Here is a 19,568-nt window from a genome sequence, read left to right on the forward strand (position 1 = left end):
ATTGCTGGCTGTGCCCACATGCCCAGGGTGGCACTGCCCTCACTGCTGGCTGTGCCACATCCCCAGGCTGGCACTGCCCTCACTGCTGGCTGTCTCCAGGCTGCCATGGGGTGCTGGAGGTGTCTCTGCAGCGCTCCCATGGGTGCCGAGGCTGGGATGGTCCCACCAGCCCAGCGAGGAGCGGGGCTGGCCCGGCCCCAGCCCGGCCCCGGCCGTGCCGCAGGGAGGGGCAGTCGCTGCTGTCGCTGCTGTCGCTGCTGTCGCTGCTGTCGCTGCTGTCGCTGCTGTCGCTGCTGTCGCTGTCCCTCTGTCCTGCTGCAGGTGTTTGCTGCGGTTGTCCCCGCCTGGGCTCCCCCTGCCTCCCGAAGTGCCGCAAACTCCTCCATTGTCAGTCGGGGCTTGTCGGCCGCAGCGCAGGAGCGGCGGGTAAAGTGTTCCGGCACAGGAGATAATTGAAAATCAAAAAAGACTTTGTTAATTTGATTAGGCAGAGCCATAGTTGAATTGTTCTTCATCAAGAGAGATTTAATTTTGACGTGCAATGAAATCCCTCTGCTGTGCCGGTGCCCTGCACGTTGCAGCAGTGGGGTGGCCGGGCAGGGCTCTGCAGGACGAGCAGGGGCTGAGCTGGGGCAGCAGGGAGGGCACAGAGGGACCGTGGGTGCCTGGCAGGCGTGAGGGGAGCGCCAGGATGAGAAGGGACTGCTGTGCCCAGAGCTGGGCGTTTAGCACTGACTGGGAGCCGTCATTTACCTGCTGTAACTCCTTGTGTTGGTGCAGAGACAGCTCTGTGCCCGCTCCCCCTGGGGCTGTCCCCGTGCCCTGCCAGGCCCCATCTCAGTCCCTGTGCCCTGCCAGCCCCCATCTCAGTCCCCGTGCCCTGCCAGCCCCCATCTCAGTCCCTGTGCCCTGCCAGCCCCCATCTCCATCCCCCTGCCCTGCCAGCCCCCATCTCCATCCCCGTGCCCTGCCAGCCCCCATCTCCATCCCCCTGCCCTGCCAGCCCCCATCTCCATCCCCGTGCCCTGCCAGCCCCCATCTCAGTCCCTGTGCCCTGCCAGCCCCCATCTCAGTCCCTGTGCCCTGCCAGCCCCCATCTCCATCCCCCTGCCCTGCCAGCCCCCATCTCCATCCCCCTGCCCTGCCAGCCCCATCTCAGTCCCTGTGCCCTGCCAGCCCCCATCTCCATCCCTGTGCCCTGCCAGCCCCCATCTCCATCCCCCTGCCCTGCCAGCCCCATCTCAGTCCCCGTGCCCTGCCAGCCCCCATCTCCATCCCCCTGCCCTGCCAGCCCCATCTCAGTCCCCGTGCCCTGCCAGCCCCCATCTCCATCCCCCTGCTCTGCCAGCCCCCATCTCCATCCCCGTGCCCTGCCAGCCCCCATCTCAGTCCCTGTGCCCTGCCAGCCCCCATCTCCCAGTGCTGAAGTCGCTGTGTTGGTGGGAAAGGCTCTGGTTTGGTGCAGCAGGAGAGGAGCTGTGCCGCAGGATCGGCACCCGCGGGCAGGCAGGAGCTGCCTCCCACACAGGCAGCTCTGGCACGGGGTCCCCAGGAGCTCCAGCCCCTTCTCCCTGCTGCCCCCAGGCTGATAAGGCAGAGCATGATCGGTGTGGCCAGGCTGAGGTGCCCCAGTCCATGCCCACTGTGCTGGCAGGGACAGTGGCCAGCTGGAAACCCCACACTCGGGGCTGTGGGTTTAGATCTGTCAGTGAGAGCTCAGTGGGATGTGACAGAGCTCTAAAACCTGTGAAAAAATGTCTGGGAGGCTGCTCGGGCAGGAGCAGAGAGAGGCCTGGCTGTGAGGAGCAGCTTTAGGAGCCTGCAGGAGCTCTGTGTGCTGCAGCCATGGCAGAGCGTGGGTGAGGAGCCCGGGACCCGCTGGGGCTGCACTCCCAGGGCTGGGCTCTTGCTGAGGCCCCTCTGCCTCTGCCCTGCTGCTGGCAGGGCTGGTCCCTGCTCTGCTCAGAGCTGTGGGCTGCTTTGGCACGGGGGACACCCCTGAGCTGAGCCCCATCCTTCCCCTCTGTGGCTTCCCAACAGCCCTGCAGGGCGATGCCAGGCTCGGTGCTGCCCTGGCAGGGCGATGCCAGGCTCAGTGCTGCCCTGCAGGGCAATGCTAGCCTCGATGCTGCCCTGGCAGGGTGATGCCAGCCTCAGTGCTGCCCTGGCAGGGTGATGCCAGCCTCAGTGCTGCCCTGGCAGGGCACTCTCTGAGGTCCTGGTGCTGGTGAATCCTGTGGGGCCATGAGCTGCCCCACACCTGCCTGCTCCTCTCCTCAGCTCAGCACTGCCAGCAAGGTTGGAGCTCCTGGCGCTGGGGGCTTTGGGCTGCGCTGATCTGATGCTGTGAGACTGGATGGAGCTACCTGGAGATTTTCTATCACAGCCCTGCTCTTCCCCTTCCAGCCCAGGGAGCCTAGCTCAGAGGTGATGCAGGAGGGTTTTTAGTGCCTGTGCTGATGGAGGGGCCTGGCACTGGCTCTGCACTGGTGCCTGGGCTGGCAGAGGCTCTTTGCGGGTCGCTCCTGGGCAGTCAGGCTGCAGGATGGTTCCAGCTGTGGGTTCTGTGCCCAGCCTGTCTCCCAGGGCTGTGCAGGGGAATTCAGCATTGATCGGCCTCATCCCTCCCTCGTGCCTCCCTGGGGCTCCCTGCCAAGGTGGGTGACCTGGGCAGGGACAGATGTGACACATGGCCCTCCCCTCCTGCCCTCCCCTCCTGCGCTGCCCGGCTGCTCCAGGCGCAGCTGACAAATCTGGGGCTTTTCTAATTGCCTTTGAAAGAGTGAACCGAGAGCCAGAGGCGCCACACGAGGGCCAGAGCCACCCGCTGCCTGCAGCAGGAGCTGCTGGGAGGATCAGAGCTACGGTGGGGGATGTGGAGAGCCCCTGAGCAGGGCAGCCCTGGGGGGAGCTGGAGGCCGGGAGCAGCCGTGAGCTCTGGCACAGGGAGTGTGGCACTGCTGGCTTGTGCACAAACAGGACTGTGCACAAACAGGATTTGGGTGTTTCTGGGAGGGATGGCAGCACAACTCTGTGCTGTTTGCGTGGAATCCTGTCCCTGTGAGTGCTGGTCCCACATCCTCATCCTCATGGCGGTGGTGCCCATCCAGCAGGAGCAGGTTGTGGAGCTGTTGCCATGTCTGGATGATGAGCTGTGGTTTCACCCTTGCCCTGAGCTGTGGGTCCCTGGGTGGCTGCAGGATCAGCTTGGATGGACGGGTGGATGGATGGATGGGTGGATGGATGGATGGATGGATGGATGGATGGATGGACAGATGGATGATGGATGGATGGATGGATGGATGGATGGATGGACGGATGGACAGATGGATGATGGATGGATGGACGGATGGATGGACGGACAGATGGACGGATGGATGATGGATGGATGGATGGACGAACGGATGGATGGATGGACAGATGGATGATGGATGGATGGACAGATGGATGATGGATGGACAGATGGATGATGGATGGATGGATGGATGGACAGATGGATGATGGATGGATGGATGGATGGATGGATGGACAGATGGATGATGGATGGATGGATGGACAGATGGATGGATGGATGGATGGATGCTGGTTCCCACAACATGGGAACAGGGAGATGAAGGGGAGCAGGGTGGGCATCCCCCATCCAGCCCCTGGCTGCCCAGGGAGCAGGCACAGGAGCCCTGAGCTGTGGGTCCCTGGGTGGCTGCAGGATCAGCATGGATCGATGGATGGATGGACGGACGGACGGATGGATGGATGCTGGTTCCCACAGCATGGGGACAGGGAGGTGAGGGGAGCAGGGTGGGCGTCCCCCATCCAGCCCCTGGCTGCCCTGCACTGTGCTCAGCACTTCCACCTTGGCTTGGTGCCGTATTTGTTCTCCTGTAATTGAGCAGAGGCGCCGTGGGCAGCGCTCAGCCAGCATCGCCTCCATCGAGGAGGCATCGATAGCACAGCAGAGCTCAGGCTGACACTGTCAGACCACCCCAGCCTCAAAGCTGCACTTTATTCATGATGTTTTGATTCCTCTTGCTCTGGGGACTCCGACTTTGATAGATTATGATGCGGTACCAGACCAGTCTGATCCACTGGAGCATCTTCCTTCCAGAGTAGGCATTTGCCACCAGAGCCCAGCATTTTCTTGGTTTCTTTTAGAGTGAAAAATGATGGCATAAAGAAATCTTGAGCTTTGCACAGTTCAGTCATCCAGAATTAGCAACTAGAAGGTTGGTTTTCGTGCTGGTGGGGGCTGTTGCAGGCAGTTTACACCCAGCTGGTTCCTGGGTGCGTTCTGCTCCTGCAGCAGTGCTGGCAGGAGCTGTTTGCACTCCACAAGTTGGAGTTTCTGCTGGTGGTTCCCAAATCCCTCTGCTCCAAGGGAGCGCCCTCTCCAGGGCTGTGTCGTGCTGCTGTTCCCTCCTGGGGTCTCTTTGTGCCCCCTGCTCTCCTGGTGCTCCTGGCACTTGGGGATTTTGCAGTGGAAGTGCAGGTGCGGACCCCTGGCTGCCCCCATTGCCAGGGCACAGAGGATCTGGTTCCTGAGAACAGGTTATCCAACGTGCCAGGGATCACAGCACAGGATGCATTTCCTGTGTGTGACCCTGCCAGGGCACAGGGGATCTGGTTCCTGAGAACAGGTTATCCAACATGCCAGGGATCACAGCACAGGATGCATTTCTTGTGTGTGACCCTGCCAGGGCTGCTGGGTGCTCATCAATCCTCAAACCCCCAAAGGACTGGTGGGCCTGGGCTGCTCACTGCCTTGTCTGGGACTTTTGCTGGTGCTTTGCAGCTTCAGCCTTTTCTTGGCCTGTCCATGAGCTCTGTGGGGAGAGGGAGAAGTGCTGGACGCTGTGTGTGGCTGCCAGGGTGGGCAGGGGCTCGCTGGGGGAGTGGGGAGCAGGGACACCCCAGCCTCCAGCCCTGCTCCAGCTCCTGACTGGCCACAGGAGCTGTGAAACCTCCTGAGCATCAGGGCCGTGGAACACCTTCTCCTCCCCCAATGTGTCAAAACAGCATTTTTCCTCTGCCTTGTTCTCAGAAATGTTTGAACTGTTTTTGCTAAAACTTCCCTCAGAATTTCAGCCCGAGGCAGCTGCTCGGTGTGGGGAACATCAGAGTGAAAAGCCTTGCTCTGCAGAAAGGCAGAGGCGAGGGAGGATGGGGCTGGGGCTGGACCCGCAGCGCTGGGCAGCCGAGCTGTTTACAGAGCCCGGGGAGTCTCTGAGGAGAGCCAGCACTGCCTGCATATTAAACCAGGAATTGCAATTACCCACAGAAAAGGGCGTTTTTATAACACTTTTATTGGAGTCTTAATGAACAAATAAAGAAGTGGAGAAATCTGCACATGCATTTGTGAGATATAAAACTGACTGAATCGAGATGAAGCAGCAAGAAGTGTTGGCTGCTGGCCTTTCTGCTGGGTGGGGAAAAAACTGCAAGGAAGGGAAAGGAGAGGGATGGGAGGGTGGGAAGAATGCTGAAGTACATGATCTGGGAACAGGGCTGCCCCAGTGAGTGGTTGTAAGTGGTTCCTGTGACCCTGTAAGAGGTACAAGGTGGCTCAGCAGAGCTGTCTGTCGTCCTCCCTGCAGGGATTTCAGAAGGCATATTGGGAAAAAAATGGGAGCTGGAGAAAGGTAGGAAGGCGTGGATTTGGCCTCAGAATCGGTACAGGCAGGAGGTGCTGCACTGCCAGCATTTGGGCATTGGCTTGGTTCCACATCGAGCCCCAGCATCCCCCACGCAGAGCTTGGGGGTGCTGAGGGGACAGGTGGAGTGTGGAAAGGCAGCAGGATGTCCCCAAATACTCTGGGCTAAGAAACACGTGTGTTAGGAGCAGTTTATGTGCTGCTGAGGGCCATGAGGTGCATCAGTCACGGCCGGAGGCTGCACTGGCGGGAGGGGCAGGGTGGGGATGCGGGAGAGCGGGGAGGGCAGAGCCACAGCCAGAGCTCAGTGCTGGAGCTGCTGTGCTCGTCCCCTCCCTGCTCCTGCTCCTGCTCCTGCTCCTGCTCCTGCTCCGCCCAGGGAGTGTTTGGAACCTGCTCCCGAGCCTTTCTGTGTCTCAGGGGTGCCGCTGGTCCCTGCTCTCCCCGCCGAGGTCCCCGGGGCACTGCTGACCCTCTCTTCCCCGAGTGGCTCCAGTGGGGCTCCTGCCAAACACTTCCCAGCATGATTTATGGTGCTCCTTCAGCTCACTTCGAACTCTGGCTTCTCCTTCTCTTCAGTGGAATTTAACTTGTTTGCCTGGAATATTAATAATTAAACATCAAGGAGTTGCATCCCAAGCAGGCTCCTCAGAAGCGTGTTTGTGATTGTTTGCGAGCGCCCAGCGCCGAGTTGGGGCGGCTCTTTGATGGGATTTTGCTGCTTTCAAACCGCTGACACCAGTAACCCCATAAATTAGCAGCTGATGGAGGGAAATCTCCTGGCTGCAGCTGTGGGTTTTTATGGTTTGATTTGTTAATAGGAGTTTTGGGTCACGGCCAGAATTCCTTACCCAGCTCAGGGAAGGGTTTGCCCCACGGTGCGGTGGCGAGGCCGGGCTGGCAGGAGCTGGTATCACCTGTGAGGGCTGCTGGTATCACCCCTGGGAGTTGCTGGTATCTCCCCTGGGAGCTGCTGGTATCACCCCTGGGAGCTGCTGGTATCACCCATGGGAGCTGCTGGTATCTCGCCTGGGAGTTGCTGCCGTGGGTGCTGGGAGTGGAGGGCTCCGTGTGCCCACCCTGTGCCCGTGGCTGTGACCAGGCAGGGTGTGAGGGCTGGGCAGTGGGACAGGGCTCTGCTGGGTCAGTGGGACATCCCACAGGGATGGGGTGTCTGGGGCAGGTGGAGGCTGCAGCCTGGGGGTGGTGTTTGCTGTGATGGAGTTTGCTGTGATGGAGTTTGCTGTGATGGAGTTTGCTGTGATGGAATTTGCTGTGGGTGATGTTTGCTCTGATGCAGTTTGCTGTGGATCATGTTTGCTGTGGATCATGTTTGCTGTGGATCATGTTTGCTGCGATGGTCTCAGCTGGAAAAGGGGATTCTGCCTCCTTTCCCTGCCCTCACGTGCTCCTGGTGCCAGGGCAGCTTCTCGGGTGTCCTTCTCCCTCTGGGCACCTTCAGGGCAGTGGAGCACTGGCAGCAGGGAGCACACAGGCTGGATTCACTGCCTGGCCCGAGCAAGGGGCAGGACCCTCTCCCTCCTGCCAGGACACACAGCATCATGAGCTCGAGGAGGTCGTGGTGATGGCATGGAGGGGTTTACCTCCTCCACAGGTGTGTGCCTGTGCTCCCTGCCTGCAGCAAAAGCAGCTGCTGTCCAGGGAACCTCTTCTGACACCAAATGTGTTTCTGGGAGCATGACTGAGGCAGGAGCCTTGTTCCTTGTGTCCTGGCAGGGCTGCTGCAGCACAGGGGATGTGGAGCTGCTGCCTGGTGTGTGCTGGTGTCCAGAGAGCCCCAGGCCCCTCTGGGTCCCTGTCCTGTGCTGTCCCCAGGGTCTGTACCCACCCAGCATGCTCCCACCCCTTGCCGTGGAGCTGAAGCCTCATTTATTCTGAAGGGAAAAGAATTCACATCTCAGCGACCAACGGGAACCCAAATACAAATAAATTTCTCTCAAAGTGCAGTCGTTGGAGAAAACTAAAGGCCGTTAGTCAGGCTGACATCAGAGGAGCCGCATTCCCTCTGACAACCCGCTCAGCCTTATGTTTTATTCACCAGGCCTGAAAAATACCTTCCCGAAGAGGGGGCCCATAAATAAACCAGCGTGATGAATATTACACAGGATAAAAACTGATAAAGCTGGGCTCCAACCAGGAGCTGCACAAGGAGGTTAAGAAAGCACGGGGGTTCATTACATCTGATCCAGCCTGACGGGCTGGGCTGGGCGTGGGGATGGAAAGGGGCATCCCTGGGGATGCTTCGGGGTCCTGGGAGAGAGGGGAGTCAGACCAGGCCAAGCCAGGCTGCTCCTGGCCCCTGGGAGAGGCGGCACGAGCAGGCTGGGAGCACTGCAGGGTCGGGGGTGTCCCGGCAGCACCTACAAACCCCCTTTGGAAAGTTCCTCAGCTCTCCCTTGGGAACACCAGGCTGGACCCCGTGGGGAGCGGAGCAGCCCCCTGCCCTGCTGCTCCCCACTGCGCAGGAGGCAGGAACCTTGAAATACGAGCACTTAGCTTTTTATTACCCCATTTAATTGCTGCCTGACAGCCTAATCCAGCATTAAAAACACCAGAGCTCAGGGGAATTCACCATTGTTATTCAACATGTATCTCTCCCTGCTCAGAGGTCCCATCTGCTGCTTCCTTCCACCCGCTTGCTCCCGGGACATGCTGGTCAGTCCTTGTTCCTGCTGCTGGGGATTTCCTCCTGGTGGAAGTGCTGGGTGACAGGAAGGGGCATCAGGAAGGGGAACGAGGAAGGAGCTGCTGCTGGCCGGGCCCATGGGCAGCAGGGGGAGAGGGCTGGGGCTGTATGGGTGAGCCTGGGCTGCCCTCAGGGAGCCGTGGTGCTCACGGGCAGTGCAGCCGGGATAGAAACACCCGTGGCTCTCCCCGGCTCCACAGATGTAAAAACAGTTTGGGAAATCACTTTTCCTTCCTGCCAGCACTTAACCCAAACTTCCCCCAGCAGCGGCGGAGGGGCGGACCAGCACAGCCTTGGAGAGGCCAGTGAGTTATAGTAATGGACACTGTGCAAAGTGTCTGTGCTGCCATAAATCCATACCCTCCTGGAAGTGCAGATGGTCCATAACCGTCCATCATCCCCCGGCAGCACGGCCGTGCCAGGGCGGGTTCCTCCTCTGCTGTTTCTGCAGCTCCACGGAGCTGCAGCAGGAGCTCTCTCCACAACGGAGCACGAGCAGCCCCATGGGTTAGGGGGCACAAACAGGGGGTGTCCTGAGGCTGGGGCTGGTGCAGGCACTGAGGGGAAGGGGGCAGGACTGGGGGTGAGCCCGGCTTGCTCTGGCTCACCCGTATTCCATGGAGTGATTCTGCCTGTGGCTGCAGTGCTGGAGGTGGGCAGGAGGGAAGGAGGGTGCTGGGCTCAGAGCTGCTTTGGTGCTGCTGGGGGCTGAGCAGGAGCAGCCAGCCCTGCCTCGCCCAGAGCACCAGCACGCCCTGGCACGGCCTCCAGGCACCTCCATGGACATTTCTGCGTCCTGTGGCAGCCGGGCCCGCCGAGGCTGGCACGTGGCAGGCAGCTGTGAGCCCTGGGCACGCTGGAACTGGGTTGGAGCTCTGGCTGCCAGGGTGGGGGGGTCTCTTTCCTTGAGGAACGACCTGGAATTCGATCAGGCGGCTTTTATTAGATTGTGAGACTGGAAGTGTAACTGTGCAGGATCAAAGAGAAGCCGGCAGTGCCGCGAACCAGGACCTGCAGGGCTGAGCGAGAGGAGCCACCCTGGGAGATGAAAATGCCCCCAGCAGGATGCTGAGGGACTCCAGCTCCTCATGGCAGAGCCACTCTCATGCAGCCCTGATGCCTCAGTGGCTGCTGAGGGACAGCAGGCTCCTCTGCCGAGCTGCCACCGGCTCTGGGGCCACTCTGCCCTGTGCCATCAGCCAGCGCCTCTGTACCAGGACTAAGCTGGAGCTTAGTCAGGAGAGGGAAGGTCCTGGACACAGCCAGTCCAGGGGGCTGCAGAGGGTCCCAGCAGGGCTGGTGCTGGCAGCAGCACTCGGGCAAGTGCTGGGACCGGGCAGGACGGGCAGGGAGAGCAATTGCGGCAGTGATTAATGGCCCAGGGGCAGAGCTGACGGCTCGGGGTGCCCACGATGGCAGGGAGCAGCTGTGGGCTCCCTGGCTGAGGGCTCTGGGTGCAGGGGCCGTGCTGCTGCTCCTGCCAGGGCCATCCTCCCGCTCCGGCCGCTGCTGCTCCTGCCGGGGCCGTTCGGACACTCTGGCAGCACGGCTGGGTTTATTAAGCTAATAAAGCAACGTTAAGTATCCGCACAGTGGAGCCCCCGGAGGTCTCCTTACGTGCAGAGAGGAGCCGGGGGATGCCGGTGATTGCTCTGTCACGCTCAGAGATGGAGAGGAGCGGGCAGTGCTGCGCCAGGCGGCTCCTGCTGGGGCTGCTGCGGCACCGGCCGCGGCTGCCGCTGCTCCCGAGCCCTCTCTGCCCTGCCCTCGCTGTCCATCTGCACTCCTTTGGGGGTTCCTGGCCCTCAAGGGGCTGCACAATCAGGGGATGCTGGTGGCATCTCCCTCAACCGTCCCTGGTGCCTGTGGCTGCCCAGGGAGAGCTTTGTCTCACCCTCTGCCTGGGGCTCCCATGCCCGGCCCTGGGGAGCTGCTGTGTTTGAAAACCAAGCAGGTTTTAAAAGCCTGGCCAGAGGCTGGTAGAGAAAGACCTGATCCTGAGCACCTCATGCTCCCACAGGGTTTGTGAGGGGCGCAGAGCACCCCTGGGATGGGGATGGCTCGCAGCCCTCCTGGTGCTGCTGGGTGTTCTTGTGGGTGCTGGTGGCAGGCAGTGCTCCAGCAGCATGCAAAGCAGGCCCTGTGTAATAGATAATAATTAATAGACTGCTCTGGTGGCAAGCTAGGTAAGTAGATAAATAATTTTAATTATCCTTGGGGAGGCTGTAAAATTCGCACACAGCCCTTTATTAAACTCTCTGTTTACAACAGTCATTTATATTGTGTGTCATTTTGCATAAAACCCCCCTGGGGCCGAATAACACCGTGCACACCATCCCTGGCACTGCCAGCACTGCTGCTCCTCCTTTTTGCAGGGAGCAGGGCCTGGGGGACACGGACACCCCAGCCAGAGGCAGCTCCAACTCTCCCAGGACCCCTTGATGCACCCACCTGAAGCTGGTGCTGCACCCCAGCCCTGCCGAGTTCTGCTCACCTGGGGATCCCTGGGGGCTCCCCCAGACCCCAGCTCTTTCCCAGCAGAGTTGATGGGTTTGTGCTGATGGCAGGGCATTTTTTCCTCCTTTTTTTGCACATGTCTCTCAAAAGAACCATAAATTCCAAGCTGTGAAATCCCGCTGCGTCAGCAGTCTGCAAAATGAAGTGATATTAAACGTGACAAAAGTCTCTCTAATTCACCCTGGCCAGTTCCTGCTTCCCTCCCCGAAGCTGTAATTGAGAAGTGGAAGAGTGGAGGTTGCCGTTGTCCCTGCCTGGAATCCACCGAGCCATCCGGGCCTGTGAGTTGTATTAATTAAGGATTATTTACAAACGACTCTGCTCCGGCTGCGCCGCACACGCTGCCCTGTGCACAGGTGTGCTCTGCCCCGTGTCACAGGCATGTTCACCTGTGCTCCCCCATGAGCCCCTCAGCCCCCGAGCACCTCCTCATTGCTGCAGCTCCCAGAGGTGGATTTGCTGGGGCAGGGGGATGCAGAGTGAGCTGTTCCCTCCCTGTTCCCTCCCTGCTCCCTCCCTGTGGCCCCCTCGTGCCCTGGCTGTGCAGCAGAGGCGCTGCTGCCGTGCCGCAGTGCCCTCGCTCGCAGAGCCCTCGCTCGCAGAGCCCTGCACGCCACGTACTGATCCTGCTCCCAGTGGCAGATTCCAGCAGAGTCCCTGCCGGCGTCAGGATGAGCCTTTGGGGATTTGAAGTCACTTTTACAGGAACAGTGTGTGTTTCTCTGCTCATGGATGGGTTCTGTGAGGGTGTTTTCGGCGCTGGAGGGGCAGTGATGCTGCTCTGCCACCAGAGCTGGCAAGGCAAGGCTTTGCCCGGTGCCCTCTGCTCACCTGGCCAAGGGGATGGGTGGCCAGGACGCCCTGTAGCCCCCAGCCGTGCTGGGCAGGCTGTGGGGAGGGGTTTGTGTTCTCAGGAGCAGCAGTTTCCCTGCTGAGCCCTGGCAGTGGCTGGGGGCACTGGCCCAGGGAGCAGCTGCCTGGCACAGCACGTGCAGAGGGTCAGCAGAGCATCCTGGCACTGAGGAGGGGAGGCTGTGCTGGGTGGGCTGTCAGCACCCCCAGGGAGCTGCTGGGGCCCTCTCTGCCCTGCAGCAGGTGCTGCCACCCCAGTGCTGTCCCCACTGCAGGCACGAAACTCTGCAGAAAGTCCTCAAATAACTGCAGAGTTTCATATGCCCACAATGGGGCTGATTGTGCCGTTAATTTCAAAACACTTTATTTCTTCTCTGTTAAGTCAGACTAATTTTCAACAAGCTGAATAACTCTTTCTCCCTAACTATGGACTTGAGTTTGATCTTTTCCTTCCCCATGTGGGTTCTGTTCCTGTCCTGGAAGGTCAGTAGGGTGGCAGGACAGGACAGATTGCTGTGCTGTGCTGGTGTTACCTGCCCAGGTGATCCTGGTGTATCCCCACAGACAGGCAGCTCTCACTGTCTCTCCTCTGGGGTACACAAAGAGCTGTGCTGCCCACAGGGAGTGGTGTGGGCACTCAGTGCCCAGGTGGTTTGGGGTTTGGGGCCTGGAGCAGGGGTTGTTTGGGGTCTCAGAGCAGGAAGGAGCATTCCCCCAGCATGCTGGGCCAGGGCTATCAGTTATTTTAGCAATCGATGCTATTGATGCCATGCTAGCTGAGGAGGCCTCTGGAGGGCTGTTCCTCCAAATCATTACATTCAGAGCTGAACTATCCCCTTTTCATATAAATCCTGACAAATAAAGATAAAGCAGGGCCTTTCCCATGGAGCTGCAGCCCAGAGTCAGCACTGGCACTGTTTGGGGCACCCCTGCTCAGGGTGAGCAGGGCCCAGAGCAGACGTGCCACAGACAGGAAAGCTGCTCTAGGAGGACTGTCACTCACTTTTGGGTCCCCTCTGCTGCATCTCTCGGTTGGATTTGGATAGGAGACCTCCCAGGGGTCTCTCCCTGCTTAAAACCCAGAGGGCACGGGACACACTGTGGGGACAAACCCTGAACGTGAGCATCTGATGGCATCAGTGGCAGCAGGAGCACCCAGGCTGTCTGGGGAGCAGGATGAGCCTGTTTCCCTGGGGATGGCATCCCCGCTGCTGCTGGGGTGCTCCTGTGCCCTTTGGAGCTGGCACTCAGAGCTGCTCCTGCCTGGCACAGGGCTGAGGGCACCCAGGGGCCCAGAGAGGGGCTCGTTCCATTTGCTTTTGTCGTTTTTCATTTCCAGATGAAATTAGGCTACATAAAGAAAACCCCAGCCTTTTCTTGCAGCACTGCATCAGTTCATCCCTCGAGGGGAAAACACTCACACGGAGGTTTTCCTGCACTTTGCTTGTCCTCGTGTCTCCATCAGTGCTTTCAGAACGCTCACCCCTGGCCAATTCCCCGCGCACTGGGTTTGGTGCTTTGGGGTTTGTTTCCTTTTTTGCTATTGTTTTCAATCAATTTCACAGTGGGTTTGTGGTTGGGATAAAAGCATCCCCTGCTCTCCGCTCGCCTGGCAGCGTTTTGTGTCTGCGTGTCCCTGCTGATGCCACCCCGGGGTGAGCAGGGTGTGTGGGTGCTCCCTGTCCGTGGCTCACCTACCTCTGCTCCAGGGCTGGTGCCGTGCCCAGGTGTCCACAAAGGATGCCCTGAAACCCACGATTTGCCCTGAAATCCGTGATCTTCTCTCACAGTCGTCTCCTGCTCAGCTGCTCCATGTCCCTGCTGGTTCCTCCAGCCCCTCTGGTCCCCCTGTCCCCCCTGGCTTCATCCCAGGCGCTCTCCCAGCTCCACATCCCGGTGTCATCCCAGGTGGATCTGTCTCCCTGTCCCACAGGTTCTCAGGGAGAGGCTGAGCCACAGGTTAATTTACAGCGTGTGGGGAGGGGAGGGGAAGAGCTCTGCCCACTAAATAAGTCATGAAGCCGGATCCCAACAGCACAATTAGAATCCTCTGTTAATGATTATTTATGGGGCTGGGAATGCTTATTTAACCTGACTATATTAAATATTAAACCAAATTATAATATTTATACCGGTATTTACAACAAAAGGAGGCGCTGGGTGGCTGGGGCAGGGCAGGTGAGTGAGGGAGGAGTGTCCAGTGCCAGAGGGGTTGTGGGCAACACTCAGGGGTTGTGGGGACCAGAGGAGCAGGCACGGCTCTGTCCCTTACCCCAGCCCAGCCATAGCCTTTAACCTAAGTGGCAGGAATGCTGCTGGAGGAAGGGGAAGGACTTTTGGGCGGGAGATGGTGTCTCCCGAGAAAGGGAAGCATCAGCCATCCAGTGGGACAGCAGAAGCCAAAGGAGCTCCCAGCTGGTGTGGGGCCAGGGGGATGTGCTGTGCCCAGAGCTGCGCTGCTTTGGTCACCTTGGAGTTGGAGGTGACAGCTGGGCCTCGGGCTCTCTGCTGGGGCTCCCACTGCTGGGCTCCCAGCTGCCTGTGCCCAGTGGCTGCTGCAAGCTGGAATGCAGCTCCCTGTGGCAGAGCCATGGCTCCAGTGCCACCAGCCCTGCAAGCTGCAGGGCTTCAGTGCAGATCCCCGTGTGCTCCTGAGCCGCTGTGACTGCCGGCTCTGCAACCCGCTGCAGATAAAATGATGATTAAGGGGTCCCACCCTATAAGCAGACAGCCATGTTGACCTTATTTAGGCTCCTAATCAATTTGCCCCGGTGTGATTAATTGAGATGCCTGCCATCGATTTGCTGTGCGACAGGAGCGGCTGAGGTGGGATGCAGGGGATGCCTGCAGGGAGATCTCTGCGGTGGCTGGGCGAGGCTGAGCTGGGCAGCTCCCGCCAGGCAGGGTCAGCCCAGCTCTCCTCGGCCCTCCTGCTGCTGCCCTTGGGGTGTGAGGGCTGTTCATGGGGCTGCAGTGGGGCCTGCACCCCCTGGGAGCATCGCCCAAAGGCGCCACGGGCACGGCTCCTGGCAAGGACAGTGGTGTGCTCTTCTGAGAGAGCCGGCAGCTTGGAAAGGGTCCCCATGGCCACACCACGGCCAAACCCTCTGCAGGGGCTGGTGGGACCCCTCCCCAGTGTCCCTGAGGGAGCTGTTCTGGGATCACCAAACACCACAAACCCCACGTGAGCTGCCAGAGGGGGAAAGGCCCTGCCCAGAGCCACCAGCTGGGGACGAAGGACCTACAGCACGGATGATTGGAAAGGATTTTCTAGCTAAATTGCTGAGCAGATGGATTTACCCTGGACCGGTCCTTGTGGACTCTGGAACATTTTCTCTTCTGTCACAGTTCCTTTTTATGACCTGCCATTTGCTCCAGCAAGCGAGAAGTGAGCCCTTGGCACGCAGCTCCTGTGGTTAAGGGATGCAGCGGCCACACTGCCGGCAGCCACGGCTCCTTCTCAGGAGAGGGCTGGGGCCTGGCAGGACACCCCTGCCCACTCTGGCTCCCCGGGCACGGGCAGGGGCTGGAGGGGTGGCAAGGGGCAGCACTGGCTGAGGCAGAGGAGCTGACAGGGCTGGCACGGGGCACACTGTGCCCGAGATGCAGCCACTGTTTATATATCTGTTTATATCTGTTTATATATCTGTTTATATCTGTGTATTAGAGATCACTGCAGTGACCACCTGCAGAGGGGCACGGCCAGCAGGGCTCCAGGTGCGAGGCTGTGGAGCAGGGCAAGCGTGAAGCCACGTCCTGGCTTGGGAGAGCCCTCTGTGGTGGCAGTGTGGGCAGAGGGACAGCGGTGGCTCTGGGCGTGCTGGGTTTTCCCCCTGCTCTGCCATCAGTGATTCCATCATCAGCACTTCCACCCGCTCCTTTGGCTTCTGCTGTCCCAGCTGGTGACTGATATTTCTCTTTCTTAGAAGAAGGGGAAGGACAACACAATCTTCCACCCAAAGCCCTTCCCCTTCCTCCAGCAGCGTTCCTGCCATTTACATTAAAGGCTATAATGGGTTGGAGTAAATGGAGCAGGTTTGCAATTAGTTTTCCAAGTACTTATCTCATTAAAGTAAATGAATTATTGATTTAGTGACACTCATGCTTTTAGTGAGCAGCACAGTGCCATCCCTGCTCCGCTGCTGGCTCCTGCAGCCGGCCCTTGCACGCTGCTCCTGTGGGCACACGTGTGTGGGCACATGGGCAGAGAGCAGCAGCTCTGCCTGCCCCTGGCTCGGGAGCCAGCACAGCCACGCTGGGCAGGAGGGCAGGAACGAGCCTTGGGGAGGGACCCTGCTGAGCTGGGAGGGATGGGCTGGGGCCCTGCTGCTCCCTGGAACGCTGCTGGGGACAGGCAGCTGTGCCAGGACACCTCCTGCCAGCCCATCCGTGCTCTGCAGAGCATGGCAAGGGAGGGAGGAGGGCAGCTCACCCATGCCACTGGTGCTTGGCTTGCTCTGGGGCTGTTGGTGCAGCTCAGGGCTGGCACGGGGCTGGCAGGCAGGGTGAGGAGCTGAGTGCGGCTCCTTGGGCCACCCTGGCACCTGCAGGGGCAGGGAGCAGGGTGTGGGGATGCTCAGCTCTGGCAGAGTGTGGCCGCAGGAGGATGAAGCACTGACAGGCTGTGCTGGAGCCAAATGCTCATGGCTGAACCTGCCACCCCCAGCCAGCTGCTGATTCAGCGCTTTTGCCCTCCTCTGTGCAGAGATTTCATCTCTCCTGTAAGATAAAACACTCCATTAATGGAGAGCTGCCTGCTCGGAGCTGCCCCTCGCTGCTGCCCAGGCAGGAGGGGCTGCACTGGCCTGCTGGGGCTGTCCCTGCTCCCCTGCAGCTCCCGTGCAGCTCCCGTGCCTGAGGGTGCCACGGGCGGCTGTGCCAGGGATGCCAGGAGTGCCAGGCTCCTCCAGCAGTGCCCGCTGGGCCAGCGGGTGCCTCTGGCTCACAGCAGGTTCAGCAGTGGCACTGGGAGCTCTTTGATCTCCTGGCCAGCACAAGGAGGTGCCAGTGGCCAGCAGGAATTGCAGGATTTGGCTGGGAGGTCACAGCTGTTCCTCAGGCGGGGTTTGGTGGCCAGCAGGAATTGCAGGAGGGATTTGGCTGGGAGGTCACAGCTGTTCCTCAGGCGGGGTTTGGTGGCCAGCAGGAATTGCAGGATTTGGCTGGGAGGTCACAGCTGTTATTTAGGTGGGGTTTGGTAGCCAGCAGGAATTGCAGGATTTGGCTGGGAGGTCACAGCTGTTCCTCAGGTGGGGTTTGGTGGCCAGCAGGAATTGCAGGATTTGGCTGGGAGGTCACAGCTGTTATTTAGGTGGGGTTTGGTGGCCAGCAGGAATTGCAGGATTTGGCTGGGAGGTCACAGCTGTTATTTAGGTGGGGTTTGGTGGCCAGCAGGAATTGCAGGATTTGGCTGGGAGGTCACAGCTGTTCCTCAGGTGGGGTTTGGTGGCCAGCAGGAATTGCAGGATTTGGCTGGGAGGTCACAGCTGTTATTTAGGTGGGGTTTGGTAGCCAGCAGGAATTGCAGGATTTGGCTGGGAGGTCACAGCTGTTCCTCAGGTGGGGTTTGGTGGCCAGTGATGTTGTCATGGGCTGTGCCAGGTGTGGCAGTGCCACCCTCTCACCTCTGCCCCCCAGGACCTACACAGGAGCTGGTGCTCAGCCAGGGCCCTGCCCAGCAGGGAGCAGCTTCCCAAAGCGGGGGCAGCACCATGAGCTGTCCCTGTCCCCAGGATGGGACTGCACTTCCCAGACCTGAGCTGCTGCTCTCCTGAGCAGTCCTAGAGCTGCCCTGCTGATGGCTCCTTTCTGCCCCGCCAGGGCTGCTCTGGGCACTGCCCGAGCCTCCCATGTCTCAGCTCCTGGTGTGGAACAGCCCTGGCTCGGCCCTGGGCAGAGCAGGATCGTGGGGAAACGTGTGCTGAGAGCTGCTGTGCAGGATCCAGCCCCTGCCCAGCCCCTGCCCCTCCTGCCCTGTCTCAACGCTGCTGGGAACGGGATGTTTTATATTCCTTAGCTGGGAAAAAAAAAAATCCCTTCTCATTTAATTAAAAATGTTGACATTGTGCCTGGCCATCCCACCCGCCGGAGAAGGTGGTTATAAATTAAACATTAAACCTTTAATGGCCCATAAAGAAATTTTCGCTGCTGTTCTGTATATGGGGATATAAATAGAGAGGGCTGTGGGGGGAGGGTGGGACATTATTGTTCCTCAGCCAGATAATCTTTGCTAATGAATTTAATTAAAAGCAAAATTAATTTAGGATTTTTGGTGGAGGGAACGGGGGTTAAAATATACTTTGAGAAACTACCAAGAAGTTTCCCAGCAGATCAGAGCCAGGCCTGCCTTGGTTGCAGCATGGGGAATAGGGGTGACGAGGTGCAGCTTTCATGGCATCCCTGCAGCTGGGTGGCACGGGTTGCATTTCTTGTACAGACCCCCTGCTTCTCATCCAGGTGGGTTTGGCTGGGCTGGGCTCACCTGTTCTGGCAGCAGGTCCCTTTGGGGCTGTGCAAGGGCTCAGAAAAGCAGAGACTGGACCGAGATCCCCCCAGATCCTGCCCAGAGCTGCTCCTGCCTCTGTCCCATCAACAGAGGGGGATGGATCCTGCACAGCAGCTCTCAGCACACGTGGAGCCAGGGCTTTCCCTCTCCTGCTGTGGACAGGGAGGCTGTGGCTGAGCACTCCCTGTGTGCCGGCACCACCAGAGGCTCGGCCAGTCCCTGTTGGTGCCAGCGAGCGTGGCACGGGGCAGCTGAGGCACATCCTGGCTGTGAGGCCCCTGGTGCTGCAGGGAGCTTCTCAGAAGGCGCCTTTCCTGGGAAATGTGTTTGGGAAATGCGCGTTACCCATCGCCGAGCCCCCCGGGAGCACACGCTGTCAATTATTCATTGCAGAGCAGGCAGACTGGGCTCCCAGCACTCCCAGCACGCCCTCCCAGCACTGCCAGCCCCGCTGCTGGAGTGCTCTGGGCCTGCTGTGCCATCCCTGCTCCCAGCCGGATCCCGGTGGGCGCTGCCTTGGCAGAGCCCAGGGCTGCAGGGGCAGGAGGGTCTGCCAGGCCTGCAGGGCTGTCAGCACCTGCTGGGAACCAGAGAGGGCCCAAACATCTGTTTTAGGACACCCACAGCTGGGTCTGCCCGGGCCTGGGGGAGAGGGGAGACCCCCAGCCTGGTGAGCGCCTCGTGCGGGGCGAGAGTTTGGAGGGTTTTTATCATAAGAGTGCTAATGGAAGCCAGCACCAGCCTAATGAGCTGTACTCCTCCATGAATCTGATTCATTGAGGCAGGAATTACCATAATTGATTATCCTGCTGCGTGGCTGAGAGCCGTGTTTGCTAACAGAGTGCCTGGGAGCAGCCTCTGGCTCCCCGAGCTGCCGGACTGTCCGTGGGCTCTGTGCTCCTGGGACCAGCTGTGAGCTCCGAGCGGCCTCCAGGCACCCCAGGCTCCCTGCACGCCCCTTGGGACCCTCACCCGGGGCTGCTGGCCCTGCACTGGGAGCTGAGCAGCTCCAGAGATGCTGCTGGGCAGGTGGGACTCAGCACCTGCAGGAACAGGCACGCACGGCCCCCCCTCATTCTTTAGCCACTCCTGGGATGTACCAGCCACTCTCATTATTTCTGAGGGTCTAACATGATTGATGAATGTTTGCCTTGGCCATGCTGCAAAAGCCAATTAGTTGAAGTGCAGCTTTCAGGAAGTTTTCTTTGAAATTTGGCTTAATTTCCAAGAAGTGCCCAGAGCCAGGAGAGCAGCGTGCTGCAGGGGTTGCTCCTCAGGAGCGTGTCCCTGTGCTGCTGTGGGCAGAAGGCTCGGGATGCACCAACCCAGATGTGCAGCC

The 19,568-nt window shown here is 59.6% G+C and overlaps 1 protein-coding gene across 14 annotated transcripts in view; it reads left to right on the plus strand.

The window, feature by feature from the left end:
- Positions 1–19,568, plus strand: part of RBFOX3 (RNA binding fox-1 homolog 3) — a 138,068-nt gene that overhangs the window by 89,750 nt on the left and 28,750 nt on the right. The window lies entirely within an intron of this gene.

This window comes from Agelaius tricolor, unplaced genomic scaffold (assembly GCF_023055355.1).
Source record: "Agelaius tricolor isolate 1412-34295 unplaced genomic scaffold, bAgeTri1.0.p SCAF_32, whole genome shotgun sequence".
Classification (NCBI taxonomy): domain Eukaryota; kingdom Metazoa; phylum Chordata; class Aves; order Passeriformes; family Icteridae; genus Agelaius; species Agelaius tricolor.